This window comes from Rattus norvegicus, chromosome 8, assembly GCF_036323735.1.
Source record: "Rattus norvegicus strain BN/NHsdMcwi chromosome 8, GRCr8, whole genome shotgun sequence".
NCBI lineage: Eukaryota > Metazoa > Chordata > Mammalia > Rodentia > Muridae > Rattus > Rattus norvegicus.
Genome location: NC_086026.1, coordinates 69,660,066 through 69,679,410, shown reverse-complemented (window position 1 = coordinate 69,679,410; position 19,345 = coordinate 69,660,066). Strand labels below are relative to the sequence as shown.

The window sequence follows — 19,345 nt, the reverse complement described above, 5'->3', positions numbered from 1 at the left end:
AAATGAGTTTATTAAGGTGGAGATTAATTCGATCTGGCTGGTGTTCTTATGAAGAGATTCGGGCGTGCAGAGAGGAGGCAGGTGACAGGAACATGTACAGAGGAAAGATGAGTCTGAGACAAGGTGATCAAGGAGACAGTCTTGCTGGTGCCACACCCATGCACAGCAGGATCCTAGAACTATAAGAAAATGTGTTTGTGTTTGTCGAGCCATCCACTGAATAGTATTCTGTTGTGGAAGCCATCGCAAACTAACATTCATCCATGGAATGGGTTTCCTCTGTCCTGTGCCAACCTCATCTGCTGGATATGTACAGTGGCTCTCTCTCTCTCTCTCTCTCTCTCTCTCTCTCTCTCTCTCTCCCTCCCTCCCTCCTTCCCTCCCTCTCTCCCTCTCTCCCTCCATCTCCTTTTCCTTCTCTTCTTTCCCTCTCTCCCCCTCTCCCTTCCTTCCTTCCTCCCTCTTCCTCACATTTCCCTCCCCCTTTCCCTCCTCCCCTCCTCCCTCCCTCTCTCCTCCCCTCACAAGGCTTTTCTATGCTTGCTGTTCCTACTTCTTGAGGTGAAGTGATCTAATGCCAGCTCCCTAATTACTATTCAGATCCCCCACAAAGGCTCTCACTACCATATTTTATTTCTGACCTCTACGAAAAAGCAACTTAGGGAGGAAAGGGTTTATTCTAACCCACAACTTCAGGTGTGTAGTCCATCACTGTGGGGATGTCACAGTGAGGAACTTGAGACAGGTGGTCATGTCGCATCCACAGTCAAGAGCAAAGAGAACGGATACAGGCTTAGCAGTCAGCCAGCTTCCTCTACTCTCACACAGTCCAGGGCCCCAAAGCCAGGAGTGGCGTCACCCATTTTCAAGCTGGGTCATCCCACATCAGCAGAGACACTCAAGATGAAATCCCCCTCTGAGGCTCTGATCCCAGGTGATAGCATGTTGTGTCCAGTTGGCGGTTAAAAGGAACCGCTATAATAGCCTTACACTCTGTCACACTTCCTGTTTTGATTAATTGACTGACTACCTGGAATTGTAGTTCTATGAAGGCAGCCATTTTTGTCTTATACCATTCCTTGCTATATCTCCAAAGTGTTAGGACAGCACCTGACACCTGCTGGGACCTAGTGGGTAGCCCTGGGAGTGAAAGAGTCAGTGTATGAGAATGGCAGTTGTAATATGCGGGTGACTGAAGTTTCTTACAGATACTGCTTTGAGAAGAAGACCAAGTCTGCCATTGGAAACAGTGTCTTCGGGGAATTGTAGCGTCCTTTACTTCCCAACTTTTCCTGCTTGGCTCTGCCCCAATGCAGCTAAACATGGTCTCTGCCTCTCCTGTAACAGACTTTCTACTTTAGCAGATTTGTGCAGGCCGAGTGGCCCTTATCTGCTTGTTACCAGGATCCCAAATTTGTATTATTTGCATATTCATAATGAGCTATCTTGGGAATGGAACCCAAGTCCAAACATGAAACTCGTTTGTGTTTCATTTATCCTTCTGGCCCGAAGGTGTTTTTAAACCATATTTTTAATACACTTGTGTTTTGACAACAGTCTGTCCCATAGGCCAGGTGTAGAATTTCCTACTTAGATTTTGGAGTTTTGAATTAGAGGTGTCCAAACTTTACTGACAACAACTCTGTTGGCTGTCATGGCTCACCGGTGTCATTGCTGGAATCCATGGTTTCTGGCAGGTAGGCAGAAAACAGCACAGGGTGCCACCAATCAAAGTGAGTAGAAGCCGTCATTTAAATCTGTTCCATTTTTTTTTCAGCATATATGGTCAAGTGTGTGGAAGCTTTCACTGGAATGCGTATGAGTGCATGCATGTGCGTGTGTGTGTGTGTGTGTGTGTGTGTGTGTGTGTGTGTGTGTTTGTTATTCTGTACAAAGGGGCTTTGTACACGGATGTTCTAAGAGTATTTCTTGATGACTGAGGAGGGGCTGTTGCGCCACCACAGGCTTTCTTAACATGGTGAACATGGCTGACTGAGAGACTGAGTTGTACTTTCTCCTTTTTCACTTTTTCTTTTAGGCTGGACTGTCAAAGCTTAGGCTTGGTAATTTTGATTTTGATCAGTTAGTATAAGAAAAATTTTGATTTTTAGTATTTTACAAGAACCAAGTAGCTGTGTTTCCAGCCTCAGGCAAACCACACCTCTATCATAATCTTGTTTATGTTATAAGAGTTCCCACCATGTGGTTACAGTGTACCACAGTGCATTCATTCTTTCCAAAAGTGAAGTCTTGCTTTAAAAGATGTCAGAACATGAAGGCATTTTATACCATTTGTCAAGTGGGGGGCTGAGTGTGCATGCTTTGGCAACCGTGGAATCAGTCCTCTTCTTCTACCGTGTGGGTCCCAGGGATTGAGTTTAGGTTGTTGGGCTTGGCCACGAGTGATTTTACCCACCTAGTCGGTTACTGGACCAATCAGCAATCCCTATACGACATGTATCCAAAGCTGACCACCTAGGATCGGACAATGTTTGTGGGAGTCCATTTCTGGAGACAACCGATCTCCTCTGTCAGCCCCATTGATCACCGTAGCTCTTCAGACCTGTGGAATTTCCCCTATCTATACTGACGGATCAGCTGGTATTGCTTTATGGAGGTCTTGTTCAGGTATCCATATTGTTGAATATGCATAGGTGCATTTCCCTGTCATTCCTAGGGCCTCTCTAGCAGCAGGCATCCTGGGGCCTGGCTCTTAATCCCTCCACTCCCTCTTCTAGCATGGTCCCTGACCCCTCGGTGGTCCATGGCACTGAAAATGTATCAGTTAGGGTTGGGCACCTCATGGAGAGTCAGTCTCCACCTTCTGACTGGATGTGGATCTCCATGGCAGTCTCCATCAGGCTGAGCTGGTGCACAGGCTATTGAATAGAAGTCAGACATGGAAGTTAGGGCTGCACCCCAGGGTCTGGTTGGTATCAGGGTAAAGAACAGATAGATACAGGAGCTGGCCAAGCTTCTGTTTAATGCCTCAACTAGCAGAAACTGCTGTCATCGCTGGACTGCCTACTTCTGCTCTAGCAAGAGTAGTTCTGTAAAACTGACCAAGCAGACGTGAGAGGGGCCTAGTACTATTTCTGCCAAATAATTTCTACCACTCCCTGTTTTGCTGTGTCAAGCTCCTGTGGGTCTGTGGGTGTGATTTAGAATGGTTCTGTGTGGTTTCTCAAGCTTTGCTGAGCTAAATTATCACCTCATGGAATTGTCAGTCATATTCCCTCTGAAGCCAGCTACTGAGTGGGCTGTGCGCTCTTTCTCACCAGTTGTCTGAATTATGCAGTGAGTATTTGAGCTTAAACAGAAATGCTGACCGTGTCAAAGGATGAGGAGAGGAGTGGAGACTTTGAATCCACTTTACAGGATCAAGACTCGATGTTAGTGGCTTCTGTCACACAAGCCCTCATTTGTGAGTGATGACCATCCCAGTAAAGAGCGGGAGAATCACGTTAGCTCATCTCCAGATGGATTGTACATGGGGAAGCCAGATGTTCTTGTGATTGCAATGCAGTTAGGGTGACACAGTGGAGGGTGCATGGTTTGAACCAGGGCTGGCAGCACAGAGGTTGCTAATGAGCCCTTCTCGTAGGCTGTGACTTATGTGATCTTCTGAAGAATTTTGGTTTTCTCATTCATAAAATAACCTAGTAGCCACTATGTTTAACTGAATTACAGGGGACTACGTGCCCTAATCCGAGGCTCTTATTAAAAGGGTTCTTGTTCATTGACTTTGAGTAGGTTTAGCCAAGGAGGGCTTAACTAAAGAGCTGGATGTGTCCTTTGTATCCATCAGAGTCCTGCATGTGTCTTAGAAAATAGGCACTTCAACTGCTTGTCTAGGACACGCCCATTCTGGGGTGAGATAACCCATATTATAAGGACTTCCTTTCCCATTGCTATGCAGATGACATACTGACCTGACCTCCTCAGCACCAATTCCTTTGCTTAGGAATTACATCTCCCTGTTTTGTTTTGTTTTTTTTAAACAGAGGGTCTCACTATGTAGCTCAGGCTAGTCTTGAACTCACAACCCTTCTTCCTGAGCTTCCCTAGTGCCAGGATTACACTTATTTCTCACAGGTCACATTTATGCAGTTCTACTGAAGTACTTCTCATCCTGTTTTGACCAACTTTCTGCATTTTAGGATGGGACTACAACTTATTACTGATGTCACACTCATTGTCTTGAGTGTCCAAATGCATGTTCAGAAAGAACTTTACTTATAACAACAAAAATAATTGAAGTATTTCCCTTTTATCAAGCAGCTATTACATGTCTGCATTATACAAAGTGCTTTTCACAAAACATATGATTTAATTCTCATGACAGCTCAATAGGACAGAGATATCTTTGTTCTCAGAGTGAGGAGAACCCTCTGGTGGGTTGGTATTTAAATGTAGACATGCCTCATTTTAAAGATGCCCTGGCCCTATGTTCTAAGAGGCTCCAATTTCCCTGACCTTATAATTTGGTAGAAGCGGATAATACTTAGTAGTAGTTACCTGAACTTCTTTTTCTTTTATGGTAGCAATATTTAAAACCAATACTTTTTCTTTTTTTTCTCTCTTTTTTCTTTTTTCTTTCTTTCTTTTTTTTTTTTTTTTTTTGGAGCTGGGGACCGAACTCAGGGCCTTGCGCTTGCTAGGCAAGCGCTCTACCACTGAGCTAAATCCCCAACCCCTAAAACCAATACTTTTAAGTGTAAAGAAAAGCGTATAAGGAAATGAGGGGCTGGGAATATAGCTCAGTTGGGAGAATGTTTGGCTTGCCTCTCGTGCATGAAGCCCTTGGTTTAATTCTCAGCATCACAGGAAGCGACTGTGATGGCACAGACATCTTAGCACTTGAGAGGTAGAAGCCAGAGGACAGGACTTCAGGGTCATTCTTAGCTACACAGTAAACTCAAAGCAAGTCTGAGCTACGTAATAAGATCCTGTCCCAAACAGTCAGACAAAGTTGTGCTGTGCAAAGTGCCAGCATGCAATACAATTTCTCTGTATTTGATTTAAAATTTCAAAGATACCATTGCAGTTAAAACTCACCTCATCATTTCCTCCCCTTCCTCAAGATCAGAAACTGGAAGCTAAAAGCTATAGACATATTTTATGATTTTACATGTTGATGACTTGTATGTATACTTCAGAAAATAGATGGTGTCTCTTCAATGTGTTCATAAAATGCTATGTTACCTAAAGCCCTCCTCAATGTTTATTTGCCATATATTTTGTTGGTACATGTAATTGATGTGTGGTTCTGCAGTGTATGACCATCTGACAATTCAATAAGTTAGACCTCCATGAGTGAGCTTGTAGTTTTGAGTCTTTGGGTTGGGGGCGGGGCACTGCCAGTTTTTCAAGTAATATGCATTGCAAAACCTTCTACTATACCAGTGATTGGAAGTTCTTTCGGTTGAGGTCTAGATAGTAAATATTAGAGGAATCTTAGGCTGTAGAGTCTGTTGAGTTACTCAGCCTTGTTCTTACAGCATAAAATCGGGTATGAGTATGTCAATGCACAGGTGTGGCTCTGTTCTAGTAAAACTCTTAAAAACACAGGCCACTGGCCACATTGTAGCCATTGAGACATCATTTCCTCACTCCTATTCTAGATCATTTTTTTTGGTTTGTTTGTTTATAAAGATTTATCTTAATGATGCATGTGTGCCTAGGTGTCTATATGTAGGTGTATGCACGTGGGCGCAGTGCCTGTGGAACACAGAAGAGGGCGTCAGGTCCCTTGGAACTGGAATTACATTAGTTTGAGAGCTTCCTGTACATGGGCACTGGGAACCTAAATTGGATCTTCTGCAGGAACAGTGGGCACTCCTGACCACCGAATGGTCTCTCCCGCTCCTTTGATACTATTCTTTATGAAGTCATTCATTCTGCAGAACTTCTGCCTGCATGTGACCCATTTTCCTAGTACACACCTGTTGGTTTTCACTTTGTATTAAATGCCTTTTCCGTATTTACGCTTTCTAGAGATTGCTTTGTTTTACGTTTAAATTTTCATTTACATGAAATTTGTTTTTGTACACTATTCATCGTGCATATAATTGTTATGTTTTTCTTTTCTTTTTCTAAGGCAGGGTCTCACTGTGTATCCTTGACTGGTCTAGAATTCACTATCTAGGCCAGGGTCCACCTGCCTCTGCTTCCCCCGGCCTGGGTGTAAATGATATATTTTTCTCTTATGGCACTACTCTTCACTGAGCGGTTTATCTCCTCCCAACCACTTACTCTGATTTGCAGTGTTGCCTTTGGCATATAGAGATCTGTTTTCAAAGAACACACTGAACACTAAGCTCTTCCCTGATGATTACCATCTGTGTGAAGAATCCAGCCAAGTTTGAGACCCTCCAGTTGGCCCCAAATTTGGATGTTCCTGAAAGAAACAGTTATAGGAGCTTAGCAGCCTTACCAGCGAAGCAAGACCAAGTCTTTGACACTTATGCCTTGAGTACTCAGCATGGTAGCCTCACTACTGTAACAGACAACCCTCAAGTCTAAGTGAATGGAGCGAGTCCTCCCAACGCATGGGTTTGCTGTCCCTTAGGGCCTTTAGGAACTCAAGTGCTTCCTATGCTCTGGGACTGTGTGTGCGGGAAGACATAGCCTATAGAGTTTGCTTGGAGGTTTCGATGGCCAAGTCTGCAGGTGGCAGATCTTGCTGTGGCCCATGTGCCACTGACTGCAGCTCAGCTAAGTCATCTGACTGCACCCAGTGAGAGATCCTGAGAAACGCAGTCTGGCTGGGAGTTTGGGAAGAAACGGATTAGATAAGCAGCAGGTAAATAGGGCCCTTCCTTCAAACCCAGAAACCATTCGTCCTCAGAGCAGAACGTGCTGACTGCATTCCCACGAGCTTCTCAGCATCTGTGGCTGGGATGGGGACAACGAGGCAGGAGACAGGGAGGGAGGGAAGAAGGGAGAGCATGGGAATAAGAATGGAGGGTAGGACAGAGAGACAAAGAGAGGGAGGGTAGAGAAGGGAGTGAGTGAAGGAGCAGGAAGACCCAAGGAGACCTGTCAGATGTGTAGGTCAAGCATAGACCTGCCTTAGTGGAGTAGAGTGGTCGTGTTATCTGCAGAGGGATGGGTACTTTTGTGTCTCTTTAGATACAGCGCTTCCCAACATTGGCCCGTGTTGGTAGGGAAGGGCCTATTCATCCTTCTCGACTTTTCTAGAAGTCCTGATGGACTCTAAAGAATTGAACATGGGGTAGGGCTTCCTCGCTTCTAGTGTCAAGATAAGGCTCCTTGAAGCCGGAGGCTGCTACTATCGGTGCACAGTTGGATTTGGCCATAGAGTTACAAACAGTCATCTCAATGGAGTTTGCTAAGAAGACAGTGTGATGGATCGTCGGAGCTGAAATCTAGAAATTCTCTGTTAAGACCTTTGTTTTATCTTATTGTGTTTTCTTGACATTGTTTTTACTTGCTATAGGGAACAGACCCAAATTATCATACCACTCCATGTTGCAATATCAGTGTGGCCTCATAAACCGTTCCCAATCCTGCCATTTATATTTTTGTATAATACAAAAAGAGTCCTGGGAATTGCCTTTCAAAGTCCCTCAGAACATGTTGGCAGAACCCGGGGGTTTAAAACGATGGGATGGAATGAAAATGTTTGGACAGATTAGATTGCCTACGTGTTTGCTTGTGTAAGAGTGGTCTGAAAACAGCCAAGGATAACTTTTAGGATTGGCTATTGGACTCTAAAATGGCTGAAAAGAAGCTACCATGGCTCCACTTCCTTGTTCTCTGGAATAGACTCAATGATGGAGAAAACTCAGAGTGAAGGCCCCTTAGAAAGTAAAGGAACCTTGCTTTCTGTAAACCCATTTCCATGACCACTAAATAGAATAATTTTGAAAATGGTAACATGTGCCCATTGGGAAATTTGTTTCTCTTTACAACTCTTAAGCCATTATTTCAACCTTCAAAGAATTCATGTGTGTGTGTACAATTGTAAATGTATGTATATATGTATGTATATGTGTGTGCATGTGTTTGTGTGTGTATGCATGTGTTGTGCGTGCATGTGTTGTGCGTGCATGTGTGTGTGTGTGCGTGTGTGCGTGTGTGTCTGACTTCTTGGTTTTTGAGACAAGGATTCTCACTGGCCTGGATCATGTTAAATGGGCTAAACTGGCTGGCCAGTAAGCCCAGTGGTCTGCTTGTTTCCATCTCCCTAACTCTGAGATTACAAGCATGTGTGCCACCATACCTAGCTTTTTTTACATGGCTCTGGCATTCAAACTCAGACCTTCATACTTGGGAGGCAAGCAGTTTACAGGCTGAGCCCATCCCTCTACTCTGTGCCTTCACAGATAGTTGTGGTGTTAAGTGAAAAGTTACCTAAAATGCTTGACTAGGAAATGCTGGGTAGTTAATCAGTGCATGGTAAATGTTTGTGGTTCTTCTGACCCTCACTACTGGTACTGTAGGCAGAGAAAACAGTGGAATATAGAATTAATATGCCTGGAGCTAGGGTATTTTTTTTTATTTAGTCTCTGTCTGTCACTATCGAGTGATAGTAGGGGAGGGGAGAAAGAATTCAAAAGGTGTAGGATTATGTTCTTAATCTGCTAGGCCACTGTAGTTCATGAAGAGACTGCTCTGGTTAATTTTTGTCAACAATGCAATCTGGGAAGGGAGGTACCTCTACTGAGAAATGTCTCCATCAGATCAGCCTGCAGGCAGGTCTGTGAGGCAGTTTTCACCACTAAGGATTGATGTGGGCAGGCCTCAGTCATTGTGGGTGGCACCACCCCTAGGTCAGTGGTGCTGGGCTATTCAAGAAAGGAAGCTGAACAAGGAAGCCAAGGGTAGCAGGCCAGTAAGCAGCAGTCATTCCTCCATACCCTGTTCCTTTCAGGTTCCTACCCTCACTTCCCTCAGTGATCCACTATGATCAGGGAGTGTAAGCTGAGGGACCCCCATCCTCTACTTTTGGTCATGGTGCTTATCTCAGTGATAGAGACCCAGCTAAGACAGTTATGATGTCAGTTAGCTGAGGAGTGAGAGCCACTGGGATGCTGGCATGAAATGAGAATTCCAAATGCAGTGGACATTTCCAGTTTCTTTGGAAACTCGGTCGTGTCATGTAATGTTTCTGGAAGCTGTCTTGAGAGAGGACATTTTGCTCAAACAGACATGTGGGAGGGTGCATGATGTTTGGAAAGAGTTAAGTAGAACCCCACAGACAGTGAAGGGGTGCTCTTGCACTGCCACATCCTGCAACACTTCACTTCAATGAGAGAAGTGCACCAGAGAACTTCTCGTGGTATTCCAGCTGATTCTCACCACTTCTGATGACCTGTGCTGATTGCGGTTTCTGCTGGATCAAGCCGCTGCTACTGATTCATGTTTGGTGTCTGCTATTGGACTGGACTGCTGGTATCCTGACACCAAAGAGTAAAATCACCTCCCAAGAATTACTTCTAAACAGATCTACAACCTCCCCTTTCCTATAAACCTTCTTCCTTCCCCTACCTCTGGTCAGAGGGCTAATAGGAGGTTGAAGCATTCTAAAACCCTAAATAAAGTAGGTTTAGAAAAATATAAATCTGCATCTAGATCTCTTAAAATGTCCCCAATAAACTCCAGCCAAAATCCTCCTTTGATTTCCACTGTTTTCTAAAAGCACTCAAGAAAAATAGAGCATGGTTTCTACCCCACTTTCTCTGGGTGGTGTTTCAGGCTGCTGGGATCCCCTGGGTAGGACCAGCTTGAGCATGTATTTCTCTCAGCAAGGCGTAAAAGGGTAACTGGTCACGTGTTAGAAATGGGTGTGCTGAAGCCAATGCATTCTTCATTGTAGGATTCTTAGAGCTTTGGCCTTATTAGCATGAGTTAATAGATCTTCAAAAGGAAGGTGGAGTAACCCTCTCTACTAGAACAGTCCCAGGCTTTTTTCAAGCTGCCAATGGTTGCTGCTTTACCAACGGTCTCCGGACTCCCCCTTCTTGAGAGTGAGCTGGGGATTTGCTGACTCCAGTTCACATTGCAGAACTCTCAGTCTATGGGCCTTCAAGCTAAAGTACCGCTTCCATAGACTGGCCTTTGAATGAGGATGCTACCTGTTCTCATCCCATTGCTGTCACCCAGAGCCACACCATAGTCTAGTGGAGGGAGTCAGACTTGACGTCACAAAGCACTTCTGTGCAAGATGGAGTGCGTTGTTAACAGACAATCCAGATGTAAGCTCTTCAAAGTTACTGACCGTGCTCAGAATGTTTTCTGTTTTGTAGTACCCTATGCCTGCACCCCAAACTAGTCCTCTTTACCATTTCACTGGGGACCCTGGCAAGGAGGCTTTGTGTAACTAATTATTTCCTCCAAGAGGGCCCAGTTTTTCCACAAGATTTAAGTAGTTCAGCTTTTTGTTTAATCTTTAATTTCTTGTCCTATTTTTATTTATTATATGTGGGCGTGTATAAATGCTCATGTGTATTCCAGAGTATATGTGGGTAGAGGTCAGAGGACAAGCTTGAGAGAGTCAGCTCTCTCCTACCATGTGTATCCTGGGCTTCAAACGCAGGTCTTCACACTGGACAGCAAGCACCTTTATCCACTGGCCTGGTATTTGCCTTTTGACACATACAGTGCATCTTAGATTAATTGATAATGTGTAAAAGAGGCTCTGTTCACCAGGGAAGCCTGTTCTGAGGGCCTTGTCTTCCCAGCCCTGGGTGTACATGAGACCTAGAGATCTCGCCATAGACACAGAATCTATATGGAGATGTCCTTTTCAGTTCTCTTTCAGCCCCCAAAACAAATATTTTTAAACAGCAAGGAAAATGTTACATCAGGTAGGCTTTTATTCTCACACTGAGCTAGCCTTCAGCAGCACTTAATGGAGTTTGATAACACAGGTTTTCCTTTTTTCTGTGTTTCACCGTGAGTTTTTAGTGATGAAAAATGATGCAGCTTTTCCTTGGACCACAGTTAGATACAATTTCCTTTGACAGTGACCTTTACAACATTAAAACAAAGACCAATGCCACTGTTCCGAAATGCAGCCACATTATGGACTCAGTGGACCTAGTTTTCAGATATGTAGCTTGACACTTGAAGAGGCCAAAAGACTTGGAGCACTTGACTTGTCTTTACTAGTGTGACAGAGGTAGTGAGAGGTGGGACCAAGATCTTTAGAGCAGAGGCTAAACCTTCCTGATGCTGAAACCCTTCAATATAGTTCCTCCTGTTGTAGTGAGCCCCAACTATAAGATTGTTATTGTTGCAGCTTCATAACTGTAATTTTGAGGCTGTTACGAATCATGTGAAAATACCTGTTTTCCAATTGTCTTAGGAGACCTCTGTGAAAGAGTCAGTTAATGACTCATCCCCTTCCACCTCCACCCAACCCCCAACAAGGGGTCTCGACCCACAGGTTGAGAACCACTGCTCTAGAGTCCTCCTGCACATTTCTCTTTCAGACTTTAGTGTTGACCTATCCATTAAGTGAGAGTTGTTTAGTTTCTTTAAAGTTGGTTTTTCCTCCCTGAAACATTTCAAAGTGTACCCTGAGAACAGATCTGAACTAAGTAAGTAGTTAAGTCATTAAAATATTACAAGTGGCTGTGAATGTGAGGGCGCTGAACTGAATAGGCACAATCACATCCTAGAAATTCTCTCACAGAAGACAACAGTTTTCAATTTGACCAGAACAACCTACGACCTGTGTAAACAACAGATGGTAGAATGTGAGCAACACTTAAAGGAACTCAGGTTATCATAGTCAGTGTAATGTGGGCAGACTTCCCCCTTTGGAGTTTTAAAACTCCCAAGAGCACCTTAAAACAAACAAACAAACAAACAAGCCCCAGTCAACAATTGCAAATATTAATGGCAAAGACCATTAAAAAACTAAAAGGGAAATTTAGACTGGACTAAGACGATGATGCAGGTTTCTCTTTTGTTCTTTTAATAAGATCAGATTGAGCTGAAAGTGAGCTTGGAGTAGACTAAAGTGCACCCAGATTATGAGGTTTTCATTAAGACAGGTAGGTCACATAGTGTGGCGTCTGGCCTGGAAGAGACTCACAGCTTTTAAGGGAAGTGGAGAGAAACCATGACCTCCTGAGACGCTTGCCTGCGACCTCCCAATGCATTTGCCTGGAAAGAGGGTCTCCATGAAGAGAAGACCCAGAAGCTAAGGCAGAGCTGAACAACCAGCGCTCTGCCTTAGCTGGAGGATTTTTGGCCGTTATGATCATCTCGAAGAAAAGGGTAAGTAAGGCAAAGGAAAATCTGTCCAAGGAACAAACCCAAATAACGTTATAGGCTATGCTTGTTGAATCTTTGAGACTTACAGCTTTTTTGTTTCTACTATTTGTGTAATGTTTATATTTGTACATGTTCATGTGTTGAAGGAGTAGGAAAGTGTGTGTGTGTGTGTGTGTGTGTGTGTGTGTACATGAGTATAATGTATATGAGTATGTGTGTGATTGTGTGTGGGTGAGTATGTGTGCATCCATGAGCATGTATAGTGTCTATGTATGTGAGATGTGTGAGAATGTGTGTGAGTGTGTGAGAATGTGTGTGAGTGTGTGTGTGCATGTAGATGACAGAGGTTGACATTGAGTATCTTCCTCAATCACTCTTTGCTTTATTATTTTCTTACCTTATTAATTACTAAAAAATAAAGTGTGTGCATATATAATATGGTATGAATATGTGCTGCTGTTGCTGTGTGTAGGTATGCATGCGTGTGCACATGTGCATGTCAGAGAACAACATTTGTGAGTGGATTCTTCTTTTTGCCATGAGATCCTGAGGTAGAACCTCAGTCGTCAGGCTTGGGCAGTGCATCGATGGTCCATTCACTACCCCTCCTCTCAGAGCAGGGATGGTAGATTCGAGGTGCCCCACACATCTTTCTCCATGGGTGCCAGAGGGGAAACATGGGTTCCCTTTTCACTGTCTGCGCCGTCTCCCAATGCCTGACTCTCATTTTACAATATTGACTAGAAGACTTCTAAAACCACTCATGGATTAGTTAAATATTATTACACAATAAATTGTCCCAAGACTTACTGCTTTAAAACAACAATAAATATTTATCTCAAAAAAATTTTCTGTGAGTTCAGACTTCAGACATGTGGGTGGCAGTTCTGGGTCTGTGTCTCTCTTGGGGGAGCCGACCCTAGAGGATGTACTTACACAGTAGCTGAGATCACCCATGCTGGTTTTCTGGAAGAACAGCCAGTGTTCTTAATCTCTGAGACAACAAACAACAGATCAAAATATCCAAAATAAGAATTGCATCTGAACTGACATGCAGAAGCAACTTTCCCATCTGTTATCATTTCCTACACAGCATTTTATATACAAGTTGTAGTTACCACAGAAGGTGTGGGTGAGCATATGCAATTATGAGCATATTATCTAAGGGACTTTAACATCTGAGGATTTGCGTATCCATGGGGTCTGATGGCTTCGGAGGGAACACTGTCCTGATGGTGTCTATCATGGGGAACCATTTTGCTACCAACTATCACAACAAAGACTCCAAGACAATGAACACAGTAGAGAAAGCTCAACCTTACAGGAGGAGGAGGCCCACGAGATAGACAAATGGTGGCAGCTTAGAGAAGGTGAGGTTGCTCGGTCCTAGGAAAGCAATTTCTCAATGGAAGGTGTAACTGTGAAGCCAGCCGGTGAGGAAACAGGAGGCATGGGACAGTGAGCAGGCCCATCCCGTCCTTTCAGCTCCCCCTCAAGCTGTCTGCAGAGCTTCAAGCTCATGTGGGGCCTAGGAAGGTCATCTTGAGTACAAAGCTATCAGCATCACAGCAAATCCTGACATTAAGGTGCGTGAGTCCCAAAGCTACAAAACCAAAGTCAATAGCTAGGGAGAGATAAAGAATAAAGAAAGAACCAGGGATGCACACGGTTACCAACGGTAATTTGACTTAGAGCGTGCTCACAGAACCATTTGTCTCACAACAAATACGTTCAGAGGTTCTGGAAGATGGCTCAGAAACTAAGGGCACTGGCTTCTCTTCCAGAGGACCCGGGTTTGATTCCTAGTATCACATGGCTGCTTGCACCCTTCTGTAACTCCAGTCCCAAAGGATCCAATTTCCTCTTCTGACCTCTGCAAGTACCAGGCACATAAGTGGTACACACACATACATGAAGGCAAGACACCCATACACATCTTTTTTTATTTATTTATTTTTTTGGTTCTTTTTTTCGGAGCTGGGGACCGAACCCAGGGCCTTGTGCTTCCTAGGTAAGCGCTCTACCACTGAGCTAAATCCCCAGCCCCCACATCTTTTTTTAAAAAAGGATCAGGTATATAACCCAGCATTCGCAAAGCCCCGGGTTCTGTGTCCAGCACTGTGTAACTCCAGGCATCCTGGTGCATGACTAATACCAGCCTCCATGGGTAAAGGCAGGAGGGTCAATCATTCAAGAGCCTTACACTGCCAGTTTCAAGCCAGCATGGGATAAGTAAGGCCTTGTCAAAAATGTTTATTATATACCCGTTGAAAACTGCAGATAAATAAGAAGAGCATAAACATAATTTGTAGCCCCAAGTCTGGGCTCAAAAACTGTTATTGAAAATGAGTCTATGTTCTTCTAGTGCTAGAAATACATTATTATCTCTCTGTCCCCTTTTTCCTATGTCTCTATCTCTCTGTCTCTCTCCCTTCCCCCTCGTGACTATGTGTAGGTTGTTTTTCTGTGTATATAAAGTGATGTCATTCCCTGCTTTTCTGTCTGTCTGTCTCTGTGTGTTTCTCTTTCTATCTCCTTCTACTGTGTGTGTGTGTGTGTGTGTGTGTGTGTGTGTTGGTTGGATTTCTGTGTGTGTAAAGTGGTGTCATTCCCTGCTATTCCCATGGAGCCTGGTGTCTAAGGTGTCCTCTGTTTGGAGAAACTTTACAGCAGTGCTTTTTAGCCCACTGTGCATCACTGCCCCAGCCAGACACCATTCAAACGCCACCATGGAATTGCAATGCCGTCTGTATACCGTGCCTCTGTTTTTGTGTTTAGCCCTTTGGAGGGAGGCAGCCTCCGGTGAATGCTCATTTGCCCTTCTTGACAGCATGCAAACCCTAGCTCTCTAGTAAAATAGCTTTAAGATGTCTCCTTAGGGGAGTGGGCAGGAACAAGTACTGAAAGTGGGGGCTATGTCCACACCTCACATTACCTCTCCTCATGTTCCCTCCTTCTGTTCCCTCATCCAGAAGGCATTCTGGTCTTCACCTTTCAGGGGTTCACTCCTTCTAATCAGAGGCCCTGGCTTTTCTTTCATTTCAGCACCATTACCCCCAGCCCCAACACATACTTGGCACCAGCTCATTCCAAAGCTAAGAAACTAATTTGTTTGAAAAGAGGCAAGTGTAGGGGTGAGAAGGAGGCAGGGAATGTAGATACCCAAAGAGTACCTTAGACTACTCTTAGATGCACAGGCTTCCCCAACCCATGGCAACTGGCTGACTACCCTGAGAATAGCTACGGAGGTAGCACAACATCATTGCAAACCAACTTAAAACATCCTGAGGTTGTTTTTAGTGGTTTATTTCTGTCATTGATTACATAGTATGCTAACACCAGTTTTTCATATGCGTGCTGTTTAAAGAGTGGACTCAACTGAAAGCGGTTCCAAGCGAGACGCAGTGCCAGTCCCTGGAACTCAGGTCACATGGCTGTCTGTACAGCAGCATAGTGATATTGACTAGTTCGCTTTAATTTTAGTTTTAGCTTTAGGTGTGTGTATGTGTGGAGGGGGTGTGAACATGTGGGCAGGTACCCACAGACTGCAGAAGAGGATGTCCAAGAATGTAACTCCCTGGAGCTGGAGTTACTGGCATTTGTTAGCTTCCCTATATGGGTGCTGAGAACTGAACTCAGGTCCTCTGCAAGAGCAATACACACTCTTAACCATTGAGTTATCTCTCCATACCGAATCCTGACAGGCTTTTCAAACCTGCAATGACTGGGCCTCCATTGGTAAAACGCCAAACTCAGATTGTGGTCAGAGGAAATGTTAAATGGAAACTCATTAGACTTCTGAATAGGAAGGGGAAAAAATCCTCTAGGAATTCTAAACAGTGTTCCATGTCCAGGAGACACTGTAGGTTTATGATAACATCAAAGTCGGAAATCAAGATGTTACTTGGAGTATTTTGTGTCTCTCTCCTTGAGTATGATATGCGTGGGAAATGTGTTATGGCAAACCCTCTAACGATGTCTGCCTTGGCAATAAATGTCACTTTCTATTAGAGCAAGAACATCTGTCTAACAATTCCATGTAACTGCTCTGCAGAACTGCCTATGGTGGAATTAGTCAGACAGACATAGCAAGCAATGGATGGTGTAAGAGAAAGGTGGGGCTTGACTCCAGACTCAGTCAGTAATGTATGCTGAGTGGAGTGATCGGCTTCTCCAAGCCTCATCCACAAAGGGAAGATACAGACCCTAGAGGGTGGTTGTGGGAACTCAGTAAGCAAATGGATGCTAACCTTGCGGGTCAGTCTGTGGTCCAGAGTGAGCACTGAATTGTTAGACAAGGATGGTAGTAATGCTGTTGATAATAGTGATGGCAATGGTGATGGTGGTACTGGTGGTGGTAGTTGTGATCGAGACGCTAATGGTACCCATTGTGGTGAAGGTGGGGAAAGTGGGGATGGTGATGGTAGGGGTAATCATACCCATGGAGGTGAAGATGGTGGTGAAAATGATGCCATGCTGGCTGTAGTTCTGAGGATGATGGTGAGAGTGACGATAACTGTGGTGGCAGTGGTGGCAGTGGTGGTGGTGGTGGTGGTGGTGCTGCTGCTGCTGCTGCTGCTGCTGCTGGCGATGAAGATGACAATGATGATGATAGCACTCCAGGTGATGGTGGGGTAGCAGTGATGATAATGGTACCCATGGTGATAGTGGTGATGGTGATAATGGTAGCCATGGTGGTGGAGGTGATGACAGTGATAATGGTACCCATGGTGGTGGAGGTGATGACAGTGATAATGGTACCCATGGTGGTGGAGGCGATGACAGTGATAATGGTAGCCATGGTGGTGGAGGCGATGACAGTGATAATGGTACCCATGGTGGTGGAGGTGATGAGAGTGATAATGGTACCCATGTGGAAGAGCTGATGACAGTGATAATGGTACCCATGGTGGTGGAGGTGATGACAATGATAATGGTACCCATGGTGGAAGAGCTGATGACAGTGATAATGGTACCCATGGTGGAGGAGGTGATGACAATGATAATGGTAGCCATGGTGGTGGAGGTGATGGTGATAACGGTGTCACTCTGGTGATAGTGTTAATGGTGATAGTTAATTATGTTGATGGTGATAGTGACTCTCACGATGATATTGATGATGGTAATGGTGATGGAACAACAGTGATGACTATGCTGATGGTAGTGGTAGAGGTAGTGATACCTGGTAGGGGTGGTCCTCATGCTGCTGCTGGTGATGACTCTCATAATGGAGATAATGGTACCCATGGTGGTGGTGGTGATGGTGATGGTGCTGACTTTGTAGATGGCAGAGGTGATTGACACTCCTAGTGATGGTGATGACAGTGATTGTAATGACACAGTAGGGATAACTACGCCGATGATGATGATGATGATGATGATGATGATGATGATGATGATGATGACGACAAGGATGCCTGGGGTGGTTGTGAAGATGGTGACAGTGCCAGTGGTGAGGACAGGGAAGAAGCTGCAGTGTGATAAAGAAGAGGTTTTTCTGGTTGCATTGCTCTTGTAGCCAAGATGCGATGGTGGGAAGGATTACTGAAATTTATCTGTGAAGAGCACAAACCCCACCCGGCATGGAGGCTGTGTGGGGCCGATAGCCATTGTGGGCAGCATTTGTCACCCACTCTTACTGTGATTTTGGATCTTGATGAGCGTGAAGTGAAGCGGATCTGTGTGGGAAAGCAGGTGTGGAATGGCCGGTCTGCTGAGGGCTCGTTTTGCTTGTGAGCAAGGTATTCAGCAAACCACTGAGCCTCCCATCAAGTCCACCCTATGTTCCATTCCCTTCTTTTCATTGCTTATGGCAGCCTCACCCCTGTGAAGTCATCATGGTCACGGAGGGGCTCACTGTCCTCTGCTTGCCATTGCTGAACTCCAGTGTCCTGAACTCTGCCTCCTTCTGCCACTTCCTCCAGGAAGCTGTCCATCACTGGCTGCCCTCCCAAGGCAAGGGTCTTGTTGATGGGGTCTCTCTGAGCCTCCCCACTTAGAAGACGGTTCACTTTTGATGCTTGGAAATTGATACTATTTATTTTACTGCACTTGCCTTATCTCTAGCAAATTTGAACTCTCTGAAGTTAAGCGGTCAGATATATTTATCTTTCCTAGTCCTGTCTCCTTTCTTTTATAACATCTGTCCTCTGCACACACACACACCCAGATTCTTTACAATGTGAACATATAGGGAATGTTCAGTAAATACAACTATATTTATTTTTTCTCAATAAATTCTTCCTTCTCTCTCTTTTTCTACCCCAATTCCCATATCATGTGCTGTCAAGTATACAGAAATAATAAGCTGCTCTGTTTATATATTTAGTGACCTTGTTACAAAAATAAATGTGTTGCAGGAGAAGGCCTGAGGTGCCTCAGATTCTGTCTGAGCCTTGGGACACATTGATGAACTAGTCCTGTCTGTGAGTGAAAGATGACTTCTCAGTTTAAATAAATGTCCCCCAGCAAGCACAGCCTCTTTACCCACAAATCACTGTAATAAGATGCTGTCCCTCCAGCCGTGCTGACTGAATAGATGGTGCTGCTCCCTGCCAGGCATTGATGTGACATAATCAAACTCAGAGCCCCAAGACCCTGGGACCCTGGTGTCTTCTCTGCCATCCGCTCTGCTACTCAGCACATCCACTCCTTCGTGGCTGTTCTTCTGGCTTCTGTTTTCTTTTTAATTTGCTCTTCAGTCACATGATCAGGTCCTTGGTGTAAATGACTGAAGCCAGTGGGGCCTCTCCCTACCCTTTACCACCTAACTATAGGAGCCCTTCTCATAACCCCTGAAGGACAGTGCTGCAGGGCACCTCAGTGGATGGGTGCTGAGAGAGGAAGCTGGGCCCTCCTTATTAGGTCTTTGTTCTCTCCTTCCTTCCAGCGCCCATTTCAGGCCTGGTAATTCTGCTTATCAAATATGGTCGTTTGCTACTCATTCGGTCAGCTTGCCAGTTAACAAACTATCCAAGGATCCCTGTGTGCCAGATGCTATTCCAGGCCTCGGGCACCATCAAACTGATAATGCCCTGCTCTCTGGGGGAGAAACACTCACCACCTTGTCTTGCTGGAACTTTTTTTAGACTTT

The 19,345-nt window shown here is 44.7% G+C and overlaps 1 protein-coding gene across 1 annotated transcript in view; it reads left to right on the top strand.

The window, feature by feature from the left end:
- The window catches only part of Thsd4 (thrombospondin type 1 domain containing 4), a 599,748-nt gene that overhangs the window by 200,734 nt on the left and 379,669 nt on the right, over window positions 1–19,345 (top strand). The window lies entirely within an intron of this gene.